General features: G+C 42.5%; 1 long non-coding RNA gene across 1 annotated transcript in view; it reads left to right on the top strand.

The window, feature by feature from the left end:
* The window catches only part of LOC138569194 (uncharacterized), a 63,117-nt gene extending 50,672 nt beyond the window's left edge, over positions 1 to 12,445 (top strand). Inside the window, exon 2 of the long non-coding RNA XR_011303174.1 lies at positions 7,016 to 12,445. This is a non-coding gene — a long non-coding RNA (uncharacterized lncRNA). The remainder of the gene's footprint in view (positions 1 to 7,015) is intronic.
* The last annotated feature ends 718 nt before the right edge of the window (positions 12,446 to 13,163 follow it).

Raw genomic sequence — 13,163 nt, forward strand, 5'->3', positions numbered from 1 at the left:
TACCTGTGACGCAACCAATGTAGTGCATGGATTGAAATGCCCTTGTGGGACTTTTTACGTAGGCATTACGGTGCATAAGGTGAGGACACGGTGGACTGAACATAAGTCTAATGTGAGACTGAGGAATTCCAAATCTCCAGTTGCACTTCATTTTGTAGAGGCTAAGCATAATTTGGCTCAGATACAGTTTGTTATCCTTGAACAGGCAATGGTATCCGGTCGAGGAGGAGATTTAAACACAGCATTTCTACAAAGAGAGGATTCTGGATCGAGCAATTAAATTCCATGTCCCCAAAAGGGACGACCCAAAAGGGATGAATGTCGACTGGGACCTCACTGTTTTTTTTAATGAGTTGTTTTCTGAGTTGTGCATAGGCAGTGATTGTCAATTCATGATTTGATTTCTGTACATTTGGTATTGGCAAATATGTCTGTGTGGGATAGACCCTTGATAGATTGCGAGCAGAAACCTGGTGTCCTTTACACATGGGTTTCTGGCAAGGAGTATTTGTTTATTGAAGATTGTGAGTGGCACTCTATCTATATGGACTCCATGCAAGAGTGTTTGTATGCAGATAACTCTAGGATAGCCATATTGTGGTTAATATACTAGTTACATCTGAAAGCCATGTTCCCTAGACTGCATGTGAATTTTCTTGACACAAGAATTGTAATTTTGTGCTGGGGCATGAACTCCCCCAATTGTATACATATCAGCAGGAAGAGTCTAGCATATACTACTATCTGACTGTGCACACAGGTTTAACTATGGCTTTTATATTCGATCGCCATTAGATCGAATATAACAATATCATGTTATAAGAATATAAATAAAAATAAATAAAAAATAATGATAAGGGAGCAACACCATTACTTAAACATTTGGATACAGTTTACCTAAAAGGACAGTTTGATCAGCTAGACAATTGAGTAAGTTTCATGCTCCTGAGCATCCTTACATGCTATCACTGTCAGGATCATTCTAAATTCATTTTTAGATGGTTTACAGTAATGTTAAATGTTCCTGAGTACCGCAGCATTGTTATCAGGAAAAATTGTTTATTGAATTTTTTAACATCACTTTTGGCTCTTGATAGATCCACCTATGGTTGTCATCTTGTATCGTTTTTATGAACTAGTACTTGAGGTTGTGTAACGCTCACCTTGTATCCACAGGGACGCCACCCGACTGGTCTGGGATGCTTCTGGGACCGCTGCATCTTCCCCGGGGACTTGCGCTGCTGAGGACTCGTTCTGGAAGACAGGAGTTCGGTTTTGGCTACAACACCAGCTCTCGGAGCCCACCTTCCCCATGCTCCCCTTGCGACCCCCCTTGGAGTCTTTCTCACCTTTTGTTTTCGATAAGGTGCGCTCTCCGTCCTGCCGTGCTGAGCTGGGGCGCGTCGTAGCTGGACACCATTCCGCTGAGTTACTTTTACTGGCGTGGCCCGGGAGTCCAGACCGGCTGCGACTCCACTCTTGAGGTAAGTCTCTAGTCTGGTTAAGAATGAATGTCCGTAATTGTAGTGGCCCTGGTTGACCTTCACCTTCTTTCTTTTTGATGCAGAAGGGGTGATGGAGACGTCAAGCTGATATAGAGGGCTGAGCTCAAGAAGGTAAGAGAAAGCGCATGGTGTGGCGCTATGAGCGTCCTTTGAATAAGGCTAAACTGTGCTGTCTTTCCTTGCAGGTCGCCAAAAGATTCCTGGAAGAATGTGGCCAGATGAAAACAGGGCATCGGTTGGAAGAGGCCCATACAGCGGTAGACTTCCAGGAGAGCTTGGTAAGTAAGCGGAGCCTGGAGGCGATGGAGCAGATGGATGATCGCTTACTAATTGTCCTCTTCTCATCTCTCCTCTCTAGGATGTTGCAGGAGGAGGATAATGAATTCCAGGGAAGAGTCCGGATTGACAGAGGAGCAGGATGCAGAGCAGGTAAGGATGAATAACGTGGTTCTTCTTCTCTCGCCCTTGCAGGCCAAAGATGCTGAGCAGGACCCGGTGAACGTCACGCTGCAAGAGCAGAATAACGCGAAGCGCGTGCCTCAACTCGGGCATGGTTTAAATAGCCAGCAGGTATCCCAGGTGCCTTCGGGGCGGGCCACGCCCTGGATGCTAGACTGCATGTTTCAGTTCCATGTTGATCCTTGTGGGGGTAGCCATGTTGGTCCATTGCCCAATGGAAACTTCACCTGCCACATGAGCCTGGCGCCAACGGCACCAGGACTGGCTCCAGGGTACCCGAGAGGGGCACGATTGGGCCCTTGGGGCCTTGTAGAAATACTGTGGCGAGGGCCAGAGGCCCCGAGTTCCCTGGCCATGGTTTAAGGTCGTGACAGGTTGTAGTATCTAGGAAAGCACTGCCTGCTCCAAAGGCAATACAGACTCCCCATCCACTCAAATAAGAGGACCGACATCCAAGCCTGCATCTCTGGGGCCTCTAACAGCACGGGCAAACTGTTTAAAATCTGCAAGGAATTCGCCAATCCTTCTGCAGTCTCCACTTCTCCCCTGCCATCCTTGACCCTTTGTATTTCACTGGCCTCCCACTTCTTAACCAAAACTCAGGACATCCTGTCTTCACTCTCCTCTACTCCCCTCCTTTGCCCCTCCCCAGCTCTCATGCCTCCTATGGCCGCCCTGTCCCCTTCCTTCCTACTCTCTTTTGTCGCCCATAGCGCTGAATGAGGTCTCTATGAAAGTCTCCTCCAAACAGGTGTTTCCCTGCTCCTCTGGAACCATCAAGGACAACATTGCCTCCCTTGTGCCAGCCTTGGCTGATTTCTGTAATCACTCCTTTGCCATTGGCTCCTTCTCGCTACCACTAAAGCACTCCCTTGTGCATCATCTCTCTATCACGCCACTTACCAGGAGTCCGGGGCACGTCTGCCGATTCTGGCGCGCCCCGTCTTGGTGAATTTATCTGCGGTTCCAGCTAGGGGGGCCCCGGCTCTTTGCGGTCCCTGCGGCTTCCGTGTTTCCCATTCGCATAGGATTGTGCATGCGCAGGCGGCCGTGTTTCGCCCTCCGTGCATGCGCAGTCCATAGGGCGCTCGGGGCAACGCAGGGTTGCTGCCCAAGCCTCGCTCTGGGTACGCCAGCACCCGGGAACAGCACAGCTTGCTTTCCATGCCTCCCGGGTGCCCTTTATTAAGGGCAGGGCTTCATGAACAAGCCGTGTCTCAACGTGGTTTGCATCCAGATCGTGTCCTCGCCGGATTTGCTCTTTGAGCAGTCTCCTGCTTCCTCCTTGGCTCTGACCTAGTTCCTTGCTCCTTGCTCCCTGACTCCTGGCTCCTCCTCCTTGTGGCTGTCCCCGGACCTTGGGCCTTGTCCACTCCTTGTTCTCAGGTTCCTTTGGGAAGGGTTCCCTCATCCTGGTCACTCCCCTGGGCCTCCTGCTCCCTGGTTCTTCCCTAGCCTCTCTGGGCTCTAGTGCCTGGCCTCTTGCTCCTGTCCAGGTGCTCAGTCTTGGGGATCTTGCCTTGCACTCTGTCTGCACCTCCAGCCTTATTAGGTCCTTGTTCTCTGACTCACCCTCTGCCTATCTGGGTTCTGGTGCCTGGCTGTCTGCCTCTGCCTGGGTACTCTGCCTTGTGGACCTCGCCTGCTTATCCAGCCTGCTTCACCTTCCTGAAGATTCTACAGCCTACTGGGTCCACCGACTTCCTGAATACAGTTCTTCGCTCCAGCCAAGACTCGCCTTCCCTGTCAGTGCTTGCACTGTCCTGACGCCACGTAAATCAGGGAAGTGTGCACCCGTGGCGTTGGGAGCTGGTTCACCTCCAACCCGGTGGTCTCACGGGTGGATGTTGGGCTGGTTTCTCGCGTCGCCCAATCATCAGCAGTTCCTCGGACAGCCTGGCTACCTCACTGTGACCTTTGACTGGAAGTTCAGGTACTCAGCGCCCCTGAGACGCTTTTTGTGATTTTGAACTGAAGAAACAGAACCAGAACAATCTGTGTGAACCAGTGAAAAGCATTAATGAAAAATTATATGAGAAGTGTCCAAAGAAATTTATTATTTTGGAAAACCTGGAAGATTTGAACTAGTCTTATTTTTTTTTTAAAAAGCTGGAAGATTTGAACTGATACTGGTTTTGAAAGTTGGAAGATCTGAACTGGTATTGGTTTTGAAAGCTGGAAGATTTGAACTCTTGTGGAAGGGAACCCTGAGACTTTGTGAACTGTGTTGAACTCTTGGGGAAGGGATCCCAGAGACTTTGTGAACTGTGTAGAACTCCTGGGGAAGGGAACCCCAAGACTTTGTGAACTGTGTTGAACTTGGGTAAGGGGAAGCTGAGTACAAGCCAACAGCTGGAAGACGCTCAGAACTTTATTTTGACCACTATTCATTTTTGTTGCTGTTATCCCTACACATTATACACAGTTAGTTGTGAGGGCAAGTATAGATTTTGGACACAGACAGATTTTTTTTATTTAGACTTCTGGACACAAGCTATTTTCTTGAGGTAGGGAAATCCCACCTTACCATAGGGCAAGTTAGGCCTCACTCCATCCTGACTTTTAAGTAAAATAAACCCTTTTGAGTATACATTTGAATCTGTTGTCTGTGTCTTACTTCATGATGCCTTCACAGCACCCAGAAAAAAGTACATCAGGGTTGCGCATTGGATTAATGAGTCTTTTTATATGTTTTATCTTAGTGGTAGGGTCAGGTAGAGATAGGTTTGGACTGAGGACATTGCTATTTTAGGACTTCCTCACATCTGACGAGCACCATTAGTTCTATTAGATAGGTAGGGTTAACCCTTTAGAGATAGAGAAAGTTAGGCCTTATCTATTTAATTTAATAAAAAACACTAAAATGTCCTTAAAGGAATAGTGCACTCAGAAATATTATTGTCTCCAGGGTTCGGGCATGTCTTTTTAAGCATACATTGATCGATCGTACAAACATTTCCTATGCACCTTACCGTAGTTTTTCCTCCTTGACACTAGCCTGAATAATTCCCACTTTGTTCGGTCTTTTTCCTAAATCTTTATGCGTTTAGATTCCTTTCTGACACCTGTAAAACTACCTACAATGACTTTGGGCCTCATTACAAATCGGGCGGTCCGGAAATAACGGTGGCAGTAAACCCGCCGCCACACTTGCTTCCGGACCGCCCGATCCCGACTCCTGCAGGCGGGAGGTGATGTTCCCGCCAGGTTTGACCTGGCGGGTTTAACACCGCCCGCCTGCAGGCGGACGAGGAAACACCGGCAGCATTATGCCGGTGTTTCCATGATCCCCATTCCCATTGTGTCCCATAGGACTCAATGGGAATGGGGATTAACACCATTCTGCCTCCGTGATTCCCGGGAAACCGGGGTTGTAATGCCCCGGTAATTCCGGGAATCACAGAGGCGGAATGGTAATACGAGTCCGGCGTTAACCAGCCGGTTTTACCGCCTCAGTTACCGCCGAACTCGTAATGAGGCCCTTTGTCTAAACACTTGTAAGAATAAGCCTTGATCTGCTGATTAGAATGTGCATCCAATTTGGAACAGGGCATGAATACTGTGTATAGACTGTCCACTATACTTCCCAGACTGAGCTATGTTGGTTTGATGTGCACTCAATTTGATACAAGAAATGAATATCATGTATGCACAATCCATTACATGTTCAATTACTCTGGCTGACGATAACAATTCAGGCTGACCGTTATCTCTTCCGACAGCACTTTACGTATGCGTTTTTTACAGACATGCATCTCGTGCATTTATTCTCCATCCAATTGAGGTCTTACGTCTTTCTTTTATCTATGCCCCTTACTATTTAGAACGATGCATCGGTATGATCAGGAAATTACCTTGGTCATCCAGGGTTTTCTTTCAATTCTTTCATTTTTTCGATTTGTTCGATTTTTATTTATCTTGTCCTTCGTTGACCATCAATTATCTTATTCTTGTTCAACTATATTGAGTTACATATAACTATGCCAAAACATGCTATTGACCACTTTAGAGTGCTCGGAACCGTTTATCCTTAAACATACGCATGCGCGGATGTGATCTCACTCCTTCGATGCACACCATGCATGAGCAACTTTTTTCGTCAACAGTGTGACGTCTACCTAATAGCACACATGCGCACTCGGACGTGCTTGCCGCGCATGGTCGCCGGACGGCGTACAGGTACCAGTATAAAAGAAGAGCCTCCACGGTTCAGTCACATCTCCAACCTGGTAGGTGTGACCCACCGTGAAGACTCCAAGCCTCATCATCCTCTTTTCCAAGTAAGTCTATTACCCTTTGGCTCGAATTAATGGACTTCTATTGTATAGGGCACTATAGTGACACACCTCTTATTTTTTCTTATTTTTCTTATTTTTCTCATTCTATTTGGTTAGCTGTATGCTGCCTGCAGTAGCTACCTTGTAATATCCTTTCCATGAAGACGACCACTTCGCTTACCGAAAAATGTAACAGCTCATTTCTTTGGCTACATGTAAGTTACCTCACTCTCTTATGACATTCACTCAATTGGTTTGCAGAATCTTCTTTGTAAATCCAACATTTCTCATACTATAGGGAGACTCCATCTTAAAGAAAGTAATTTGAACAAGCACTTACTCTCGTGCCTACTTCTTTTCACGCATACTCTTCCTTAGATGGTAAGTTCAATTGGTATATACCCATGCCTTTTTTTGAATATATAATACCACGTTTGAATATAGAATGCCCTATGTCTTTCCTAACTAGGTACAGGTACATTCCCTGCGACACAACTGACTTATCTTTTCCATATGTTTTAAAAGAGACCTATGCACTATGTTACATACAAACCATTTTTATGCTTTAGATGTTGGTCCAAATGGACTACTAATATGTTTGGTCTATGGAATCTTTTGTAAATGGCATTTGCATTCCAATATTGCTCATCAGGTTGTTACTAATTGCTACAATGATATTTCATTGTGAATATACTGACTCTTGAAACCTGTGTATACATTAGACGAATTTATACAACTCGCTAAAATATGATTTATGTTTTTTTGCTTCTATAGAAAAATTGAAAAATTGTGCTATTGCCCCTGAAGAAGAGTGGAAAACTTGAAACGCGTTGGGCTTCACCATGTACTTTGTGCAATAAAAATCTTGAAATCTTTGGTGAAAATGTTGGTCTATGAGAATGGTTACTTACCACATGAACTGTTTACCATAATCACCTTATGAAAAATGTTTCTTAAAACAATGTACAAAAAGAGTATCTAAACTCCACTAAAGTATTGATCTGTATTTACAGATATTTGATAGTGTGCAGGTGACGGGAGTTCCCAAACCTTTTGGAAACAACCATTTTTTGTCCATATTTGCATCGAACCTAGATGCCAAGGTTGAGTCTATCTCCCCCCGCACCTCAAACTCACTCCTAAAACCTTAACTCTTATCTTTACTTTATCACAAATCATCCTACACAGGTGTGCCTTTGGTTTCTGTACACTTTTCTTATTGTTTGTTTTCCCTTCTCTATTGTAGAAGGGGTTGGCATCTTTTTGAACCTTGGCACCCTGACACATCAAGTAATGTATTTTTCGAAAATCAACACACTTACAGATAAGGCTGCAACTACGCTAGCTTTTTCAGATGAAGAAGCCATTACAATCCTTGGATTAATTAAAGACACTCGTAAAGAAACACTTAGTGCAGACAATCCTCAGAATATGATCCAAAGACTTGAGAGACTCATACGCAGGGAAATCTCTCAAAAACTTCACACCACGACCCTGGCACAATACTTCAAAACAAAAAGGATTCCTGGAGGACTTTGGATATACCTACGACCAACACTGTGTAAATATAATTTTGAATTCGTCAAACGTTGGGAACAAATACTAAACAAATGTTCCTTGGACCTCATATTACTGACAATAGAAGAACTGTCTAAATCATTAACACAGATAAATCAAGAAATCAAAGAGGTTTCTTCACAATTATCCAAACTCAAAACAGCATCAGAACTACAGGCAATCTTAGAGGATACCAACAACAAATTGGAAAATTATAAAAAGGAAATAGAACAGAGAAAGATCAGAAAGTTCAAACGCGATACTCTTGACTAGGCCAGCAACATCGTCTATTCCTGGCAGGAATTCTAAAGTAACAAATCGACCAACTTTACTCCAAGACAACCCAGACCAGGACCCCCCAACAATAACAGACAGCAGCAAAGTGACTAGTGGGGGACTAGAGGAGAGGCCTTCCACTAGTAGCACTAAACTACCAACAACAACAACTCCTGTTGAACAACCCCGTAACGCAACATTACCTGTTGTCTCTGAACCCACATTAACACCGGAAACGTTTTTAGGAGGAGGTGAAAAGCAAGACCAGGGAAGAAGAAAAGGGCGTCAGAAGAACAAACACTGAAGGAACCAATGATTGTAAACATCTCTTCCAAAGTATTATCAAAATCTGAAATGGATACTCTTATTTTAGGAATATCCTTTATACCAACTAACAAAACGAGTTTATTTGAAGAAGTGAATCTCTTTAAATTGATTCGTAAAATGGAGCTAAAAATCTTCTTTGACAATTTGAATCCAGAGACTAGAGAAAAAGAAAAATGCCCATTTCTGGAAATGAAGAACAAGAGTCATTTTCACCCCCAAATCAATCACCCTCTGGTCAATTTGTTCAGAACCAAGACAACCATAGCTCTGAAAAAGCTGAAATATACATCCTTGAGCAAACAAAACATCAAGAAACACCAACTGAATATCATCAAAAATCTAGCAGAGGACAGCCGGATTACAATAAAAAAAAGCCGACAAAGGAGGAGCCCTTGTTATCATGGACACTTCTTTCTATAATGAGGGTTGTCTGAAATTATTGTCAGATCAAAATACCTATCTAAAACTGGATCATGATCCAATCGATGTCATCAGAGAAACCATCAAAAAAACTGTTGAGAAAGCAGAGGTACTGGACTGGATTTCAGAAAACACAAGCACTTTCCTGATTATTAAACACCCGGTGACTCCGGTGTTCTATGGCTTTCCTAAAATCCACAAACAGAACAGATCCACCTCTAAGGCCCATTGTCGCAGGGATCGAAAGCATCTTCCAGCCCCTTGCCATCTACCTTGATACGGCACTGCAACCTTTAATACAAAAAACTAATACCTATCTGAAAGACACAACCCACTTCCTACAAAACATCAAAGATCTCGACATGAATGAACCTGACCCCATACTATTCACAATGGATGTGAGTAGCTTATATACCTCAATCCCACACAACCAAGGATTTTGATGCATTGGAATGGTTCCATCTCAAACACAACGAAACCAAGATACAAAAGACTTTTGCAATTGAGCTAATCAATATCATCTTGTTCAACAACTACTTTAGATTCAACAGACAATATTTCCTGCAAACCTCAGGGACCTCGATGGGGTCTCCAGTGGCACCCTCTTCCGCCAATATATTTATGTATTTTTTTTAATATACTCATGTTCTTGAAAATCCAACATGGAAAGAAAAAATCAAAAGTTGGTATAGATACATCGACAACGTGTTTGGCATATTTAGGGGCACTGAATCAGAACTTCTGACTTTCTGGGATTACCTGAACCAATGTAATGACAGGATTAAGTTTACAATCAATTGAAATTGGAAAACCATCCATCAACTTCTTGGATGTCACTGTGGAAATCTCAAACTTTGTCTTAAAAACACAAATCTACAGAAAACCTACAGATGTCAATAGCATGTTACACTTCCATAGTTCTCATCCGAAACATCTAAAAGAGAATTTACCATGTAGCCAACTCCTTCGCCTGAAGAGAATCACTTCAGAGGCTGACAAACTTCAAGATGAATATTCAATAATGAAGTCTAGGTTTAAACATCGCCATTTTCCAACTGAACTCATCGACAAAGCCATAATCGGAACAGAAGCACACAGCCGGACTGATCTATTGGACACAAAACCCAATGAAGCAAAATCCAATCTGATACACACACTGAAATACTCTAGCCAGAGTTTCCAGATGAAACAGATAATTCACAAAAATTGGGACATTATCAAATCAGATCCACAACTCAATCATTTGTTTCCTGAACCACCTATGATTGCCCACAAAAGGGGCAGGAATTTTCGAGACAAACTGATCAAAGCAGAAAAACGTAAAACCACAAACCAAACCTTTTTGAACAAACCAAAAAATTGCAATTTTCCATGCTTGAACTGCCAACACTGTTCCAATATGATAAAGGGAGACCACATCAGGCACGCCAACACTGGCAAAAAAATCCCACTAAGACAATACGCTACTTGTGACTCTAAAAATGTCATTTACGCCTTACGATGACCTTGTGGGCTCTACTATGTTGGAAAAACAGCAAGAAGAGCAAAAGAACGATGGACGGAGCATAAATCAAACATCCATACCAAAAAAATATAAAATATCCGATCTTTAGACATTTCAGAGATCACAAACACACGGTGGCTCAAATGAGAGTCGTAATACTCGAAGTTATACATCCATTACCAAGAGGTGGAGACATACAAAAATCCTGTCACAAAGAGAACTCTTCTGGATACATTGCCTTGACTCACTCACCCCTTTGGGGTTGAATGAAGATTATTACTTGGGCCCCTTTTTATAATTCCCTTTGATTTTATCTTCCTCCTTGACACTAGCCTGATTGTCCTGAGGTTTTAAAAAAAAAAAAATTCCCACTTTGTTCGGTCTTTTTTCCTAAATCTTTATGCGTTTAGATTCCATTCTGACACCTGTAAAATTGCCTACAATCTCTTTATCTAAACACTTGTAAGAATAAGCATTGATTTGCTGATTAGAATGTGCATCCAATTTGGAACAGGTCATGAATACTGTGTATACACTGTCCACTATTCTTCCCAGACTGAGCTATGTTGGTTTGATGTGCACTCAATTTGATACAAGAAATGAATATCATGTATACACAATCCATTACATGCTCAATTACTCTGGCTGACGATAACAATTCAGACTGACCGTTACCTCTTCCGACAGCACTTTACGTATGCATTTTTTACAGACATGCTTCTCGTGCATTTATTCTCCATCCAAATGAGGTCTTATGTCTTTCTTTTATCTATGCCCCTTGCTATTTAGAACGATGCATCGGTATGATCAGGAAATGACCTTGGTCATCCAGGGTTTTCTTTCAATTCTTTCATTTTTTCGATTTGTTCGATTTTTATTTATCTTGTCCTTCATTGACCATCAATGATCTTATTCAACTATATTGAGTTACATTTAACTTCGCCAAAACATGCTTTTTATCACTTTAGAGTGCTCTGAACCGTTTATCCTCAAACATACACATGTGCGGATGTGACGTCACTCGTTCGACACACACCAGGCATGAGCAACTTTTTTCGTCAACAGTGTGACGTCTACCTAATAGCACACATGCGCACTCGGACGTGCTTGCCACGCATGGTCGCCGGCACGGCGTACAGGTACCAGCATAAAAGAAGAGCCTCCACGGTTCAGTCACATCTCCAACCTGGTAGGTGTGACCCACCGTGAAGACTCCAAGCCTCATCATCCTCTTTTCCAAGTAAGTCTATTACCCTTTGGCTCGAATTAATGGACTTCTATTGTATAGGGCACTATAGTGACACACCTCTTATTTTTTCTTATTTTTCTTATTTTTCTCATTCTATTTGGTTAGCTGTATGCTGCCTGCAGTAGCTACCTTGTAATATCCTTTCCATGAAGACGACCACTTCGCTTACTGAAAAATGTAACAGCTCATTTCTTTGGCTACATTTAAGTTACCTCACTCTCTTATGACATTCACTCAATTGGTTTGCAGAATCTTCTTTGTAAATCCACATTTCTCATACTATAGGGAGACTCCATCTTAAAGAAAGTAATTTGAACAAGCACGTACTCTCGTGCCTACTTCTTTTCACGCATACTCTTCCTTAGATGGTAAGTTCCATTGGTATATACCCATGCCTTTTTTTGAATATATAATACCACGTTTGAATATAGAATGCCCTATGTCTTTCCTAACTAGGTACAGGTACATTGCCTGAGACACAACTGACTTATCTTTTCCATATGTTTTAAAAGAGACCTATGCACTATGTTACATACAAACCATTTTGATGCTTTAGATGTTGGTCCAAATGGACTACTAATATGTTTGGTCTATGGAATCTTTTGTAAATGGCATTTGCATTCCAATATTGCTTATCAGGTTGTTACTAATTGCTACAATGATATTTGATTGTGAATATACTGACTCTTGAAACCTGTATATACATTAGACGAATTTATACAACTCGCTAAAATATGATTTATGTTTTTTTGCTTGTATAGAAAAATTGAAAAATTGTGCTATTGCCCCTGAAAAAGAGTGGAAAACTCGAAAGGCGTTGGGCTTCACCATGTACTTTGTACAATAAAAATCTTGACATTTTTGGTGAAAATGTTGGTCTATGAGAATGGTTACTTACCACATGAACTGTTTACCATAATCACCTTATGAAAAATGTTTTTTAAAACAATGTACAAAAAGAGTATCTAAACTCCACTAAATTATTGATCTGTATTTACAGATATTTGATAGTGTGCAGGGGAGGGGAGTTCCCAAACCTTTTGGGAACAACCATTTTTTGTCCATATTTGCATCCAACCTAGATGCCAAGGTTGAGTCTATCTCCCCCCGCACCTCAAACTCACTCCTAAAACCTTAACTCTTATCTTTACTTTATCACAAATCATCCTACACAGGTTTGCCTTTGGGTTGTATACACTTTTCAAACTTGTCATGAGGCCCGATGTGAATACACATCTCACATCTTTGGCTGTAAATGCTGCTGGCTGAATGGGAAAGCGAGGGATTCCTTGATCGTTTTTTTCCCTCAAGCATGGCGTCCAGGGCTGACACATTTCATGAAAGAAGATTGGGCCTGTGTAAAAATACTGATTTAGCTTGGCAGAAGATTAATGACAGAAATTACAGGCAACATTTGCTGCCCCGTCTGACAACACAGCCAGATTGGACAGGTAAGCATTTCTATGCAGAGCGCTGCAGCACGGCACAGAGTGTTTTTGAAGTTATATGAAACTTTCGTGTCTACCCTTTTGACTTTGTCAAACTTATTGACTGGAACTTTCAATACACAGAAGTGCTGGAAAGATTAC

Source organism: Ambystoma mexicanum, chromosome 2q, assembly GCF_040938575.1.
Source record: "Ambystoma mexicanum isolate Mex_15411 chromosome 2q, UKY_AmexF1_1, whole genome shotgun sequence".
In the NCBI taxonomy this organism is placed as follows: domain Eukaryota; kingdom Metazoa; phylum Chordata; class Amphibia; order Caudata; family Ambystomatidae; genus Ambystoma; species Ambystoma mexicanum.